A 6,000-nucleotide genomic window follows, 5' to 3' on the forward strand; every position below is an offset into this window, starting at 1 on the left:
AGAACATGTTCAGTATGATCCAAATATGGATTATAATACTGAAATTTTTTACTTTCCGAAACGAATCTTTCGAAAAGATCATTTTTAGAAACGGCTGAGATAAATAACGAAAAACAAGCGATCACTGAATGAAAGATCGCTCATAACATCACCATCTTTTCGTAAATTTCCTCTGATTCATATTTTTGAATACCTGGCATAAATCTCGAGTGACTTTTTGTAATATACCCTATACCAAAAATGAATCGTTCTCGAGATATTCGATCGTTTATACAGAAAAAGTAGGTATTATTCGGTTCTCGAGCCATTTCCCTATAAAATTGAAAACAAGTCTCATAGAATACATAAGCTATTATTGATTCATCAAAATATTACATTCCGTCGTCTTGTAGGAGGAGTAACATTTCCAAAATGATGAACGAGGTATTTGGAGTCGATGAGTAATTCTGAAGATATAAAAATCAGTGATTTCTCAAATGGAACACCCTTAGTTTGGAAATCTCGAAATGATTTTGACTCATTTTCCTGAAACGATCCCAATATCAGAAAATAAGTCAACTGTTCACAAGACATATTTCAATGAAATAGAAAGACAGAGCAATATTTTTTAATTTTTACTCTTTTACGAAATTATTCGATTCATATCAATTCGATAGTCGGCGGCGGCGGCGGAAGAAATATTATTTATCTATTTTTTTTCTGTTTATAGGGATAGGCTAGGTAGGTAGTTCTGACTATTTATTTATATATTTGTTGGACAGTTGAATTATATACGAATTCTTGTAAAAAAAATTGTGGCCCTGAAAAGGGCCATTTGTTTTCTTAGACTTCGTCGCCGGAGAGAGAAGTCAACTGATAGAAGAATTTACTTCTTCTTTTTTGGAGAGGCAGCTTTTTTGGCTTTCGGAGAAGATGCCGATGCAGGGGTCGCTTTCGCGGTTTTCGGTTTGGGTGCTTTCGGCTTTTTTGTTGGTCCTTTGTTAGTTTTCTTTGCTTTCGAAGGAGACTTGGTTTTACTAGCAGAAGTCGCGGACGAAACCTTAGAAGCGACGGTCTTTTTATCCTCGGCAGTTACCTTTTTAGGCTTGGCTGCGGCAGCCGCTTTCTTTTCCGGAGAGGCTTTCTTACCTTTCGGTGATGCAGCAGCCTTCTTGCCGGTTTTAGCTTTTTCACCAGCTACGCGTTTAACGGGAGTTTTTTTGGCCTTCGCACCGGCCGTACCGGACGTTTTCTTTTCGGTAGCCGACGGTTTTGCCGAACCAGAAGATGCCGATGCCAATTTGAACGACCCCGATGCACCTTTTCCTTTAGTTTGTACTAATGATCCGGAAGCAACCGCAGATTTAAGATATTTCTTGATGAAAGGTGCCACTTTTTCTGCGTCAGCCTTATAATTCGCCGCAATATATTTTTTTATGGCTTGTAAAGAGGAACCACCCCGTTCCTTCAATCCTTTAATAGCGTTATTAACCATTTCCGACGTAGGTGGGTGAGAAGGTTTACTTCTTGGATTTTTAACTTTCTTTTCTTTCTTCGCAGTAGACTGTGCCTGCGGCGACGAAGATGAATTAGCCGAAGCCGAAGAATTCTGATTTTCTATGTCTGCCATAGTAAAAAAACAACTGACAATATATTCTCGGAAGATAGATGCTACACTCGTTAGGCGTCTAGAGAGAATGATGTAGTCCTCTGGTGTTCCGTTTGTTTAAATATTCTGGGTCGAAGCACAGGCGGACGGGAGACTGAACGCTCGACATTCTCGTTAGACACGATATTGACGGCTTCCATTCTGCTGTCGAAATGTTCGCATCAACTTCTTTACGAAATCAATGCCGGTTTCCTATTTAGACTTCGACTAGCACAATAACGTGGATAGATTCTACGTATTCCGAAAATATTTTCTGATAAGAAAAAGCTAATATTAAACCTCGACAACTCACAGTAAATTACAATGAAATATGAAGTATTGATGATTTTGACGTAACTCCAGACAATTCCTTTCCGAAAATACTCGTAATCGATGATCTGGAAGGAACCTTCGAATAAATATCATAGGCGCGACTGTCTATAGAAACATGATACATTAGCCGATAATACTCGATAAATACACGAGTGAATAGGGGCATCGAAGAGACCTCGTGTCTACCTTCATACACGACTATAACCAAGAACCGACGCTTCTAATAGCATCAACATTTTCAAAAATTATCCCTATAAAAGTGTTCGATGAAAACGGCATTCGAATAATAACGAACGTTATTAATGTTATATTCGATAAGATATAATCATCGTAATATACTTTCAATAAAAAGGTCGATACTACAACACGAACGAACGAACGAACGACGATACTGTGAGCTCTATCTATAACGGAGTAATACACACCCACCCCCACCCGAAATATATAAATCGTCAATGTTATAGTCGAAATCAGAAATGCTAATCATAAACGTTTTTAGACAACATATTAGCACGTAAATAAAAAAAAACACGTTAAAAAATAACATAAGTAATAGAGTACATGACTAGTATAACAGTAACGAACGTTAACTTTTTAGGTTGATAGGTAGGTAAGCACCATCTAAATATAGGTGGCAAAATTATTTATTATCATCGCGCGTTTCACGAAAGGAGGTAACAATGTACTGATAACAAGGCAACCCAACCGAGTGAGACCTAGCGCCCTAGCAAAAATAAATTATCATTCAGCGTCGAAACGATATTGTAAGAATTCTTTCATAAATATTTTGTGGTTCTGAAAAGAACCGTTTTTTTTTAAGAATGTATATCGTAGACCGGAATAAGTAAATTATTTCGAACTGGTATATTTCGTAACTGCTTTGGTGCCTTCGCTGACGGCGTGCTTCGCCAATTCACCAGGAAGTAACAGACGTACTGCAGTCTGAATTTCTCTGCTCGTAATAGTCGATCGCTTGTTATAATGAGCAAGACGGGAGGCTTCCGCTGCGATACGCTCAAATATATCATTTACGAAACTGTTCATGATGCTCATCGCTTTACTGGATATTCCGGTATCGGGATGGACTTGTTTCAATACTTTGTAGATATAAATTGCGTAACTTTCCTTCCTCCTCCTCTTCTTTTTCTTATCGGTCTTCGATATATTCTTTTGGGCCTTTCCGGCCTTCTTCGCAGCCTTTCCACTAGCTTTGGGTGGCATTCTGAAAATTTAATTTCGTCAATATCAAACAAACAAGTACTATCGTGCAGGTTTGCTTTCGACTCAATGTAAAAGACGCCACTCTGTCGTCACTATTTCAGATAGTAACTGGAACTCTAGTAGGCTCCGCCCACCGGAAAGTTGAGCGTTCGAGAACGCCCATTGGTCGGTAGGACGGTATTAATACAGGTCGATTCTATATAGAAATCATTGTATAGAAAGCTACTGTTAGAGCAACATCGAATAATTCTCAGTGAATTCTTTAAATTTATCCGATATATAATACTAATCTACGATTCGACATGTCTGGACGTGGAAAAGGAGGTAAAGTTAAGGGAAAGGCAAAGTCCCGTTCCAGTCGGGCTGGACTCCAATTCCCAGTAGGACGTATTCATCGACTCCTTCGTAAGGGAAATTATGCCGAACGAGTTGGTGCCGGCGCCCCGGTTTACTTAGCCGCAGTAATGGAATATTTGGCAGCTGAAGTCTTGGAATTGGCCGGTAATGCGGCTCGCGATAACAAAAAAACCCGTATCATTCCTAGACATTTACAGCTGGCCATTCGAAACGACGAAGAACTCAATAAATTGTTATCAGGAGTAACCATTGCTCAAGGTGGTGTTTTGCCCAATATTCAGGCGGTTTTGTTACCGAAAAAAACCGAAAAGAAGGCATAAGTACACATTTCCTGAGAGAGGAAAGCGACAAATAAAATATCGGCCCTTATCAGGGCCACAACGATTTTCTCTAATGAATTCGACAATTGCATATATTTTTTTTTTATTTTCTTGTCATCGCTTTTCGATACAATTGTTGACGCAGCACGATATGCGATTGTTTCTTTCTTGCTTGCGCATATTTACGTATACATGTATACATGATTAATAATATTATTATTGTTCAACTTCTTATTTTCGTGCCGAAACAAGTGATTTCTATTTGCTGAAATCAAATATCAGAATGTCTGTACGTTTATTCGTGATGAAAATAAAATGTATGCAGTAATATCAGATTTAGGTATACAAATGAATAAACATAACAATATCCATAGAAATATTATACATTCTTGTTCGTGGAATTACAATATAGACAATCATGAGTAAATTGGAATGAATAAATGAAAAAAAATTATACCTAATTAAATTATATAGCATAGATGAATGCATACATACATTTCAATATCTGCAGAAATGAATGACGAGTATATAAAAATAGGTTGTTATTATTATTCATAGTAATTTGTGAAATGGGATAGATGAATATTATAAGCATAAAACAATAATATTTGGACAGTGGTTCATTAACCTTCGATCAGTTTATGAATATTCATTTTTTCAATTTTTTCTTTACGTACAAATGGTATCGCGTTTTTAAAGCGGCGTTTCAGAAAAGTTTCATATGTAATTTCTATTGGTGAATAATTGAATAGTTTGGGAGCTACCTAGCTAGCTAGCTAGCTAGATACCAGTAGCTTCCCTGTCCTATAGATTTAGAAACCGAGTGGTATATAATCTAATTGTACAGATCGTTCTTCTCTTTTCTTCTTCGTATACAGATGTAGTAAGGTTGAAATTAATAATTTCGTTAAGTATACAGGATAAAATGAAGCAATTATTCAGGTAATCAAAAGAATGACAGATAATGCTTAAAATTAGATGGGTATATCGTTCGAATTTAATTTGGTAATTCGTTAATTATTACTCACACCAAAGTAAAGTATATAAATCGAATTCGTTTTGAAAACAAATTGTGGTTCTGAAAAGAACCGTTTTTTTTTTTTAAATTTCTCGTCGGAATATGAATCTAACCGCCGAAACCATATAATGTACGCCCTTGACGTTTGAGAGCGTATACTACGTCCATGGCCGTGACGGTTTTTCTTTTGGCGTGTTCTGTATATGTTACCGCATCTCTGATAACATTTTCGAGAAATACTTTGAGTACTCCACGAGTTTCTTCGTATATCAATCCGGATATACGTTTTACACCTCCACGACGAGCTAATCTTCTGATGGCAGGCTTCGTAATTCCTTGAATATTATCTCGCAACACTTTGCGATGTCTTTTTGCTCCGCCTTTTCCTAATCCCTTTCCTCCTTTTCCTCTACCAGTCATTTTGTGTAATACAAACGGAAGATTATAGAGAAAAAAAGTACGAGCGAAATACGTTATTACTACTTCGAATGCTCGAGAACAACTGAAGGCCGTCGGCGCTGGAAAGCTGGTTTTGTCTTGTTTTTGGGGGGACACGCCCACTTTCTTCGATTCAACCAATGGTAGAAGTTCCCTATCCTTATACCTGAATAAAACTGTTAACGACCGATCGTGAAGGCTCACTAATCAGTATTTGTCGTTCGACTGAGGAACTATTCGTATACGATGGCTCGTACAAAGCAAACAGCTCGCAAATCTACCGGAGGTAAAGCCCCTAGAAAGCAGTTGGCTACTAAAGCCGCCCGAAAAAGCGCACCCGCTACTGGAGGAGTTAAGAAACCTCACAGATACAGACCCGGTACTGTCGCTCTTCGAGAGATTCGTCGTTACCAAAAAAGTACGGAATTATTAATCCGAAAACTACCATTCCAGAGATTAGTAAGAGAAATCGCCCAAGATTTTAAAACTGATTTGCGATTCCAAAGTTCAGCCGTTATGGCTCTACAAGAGGCTAGCGAAGCATATCTGGTGGGCCTTTTCGAAGATACCAACTTGTGCGCTATACACGCTAAGCGTGTTACTATTATGCCAAAGGATATTCAATTGGCTAGACGAATCCGCGGAGAACGTGCTTAATAAAATCGAATAGTACGACGAAGTAATGA

Source organism: Leptinotarsa decemlineata, unplaced genomic scaffold (genome assembly GCF_025532065.1).
Source record: "Leptinotarsa decemlineata unplaced genomic scaffold, Ldec_3_MD MMD2_tig00005802_RagTag_RagTag, whole genome shotgun sequence".
Classification (NCBI taxonomy): Eukaryota; Metazoa; Arthropoda; class Insecta; order Coleoptera; family Chrysomelidae; genus Leptinotarsa; species Leptinotarsa decemlineata.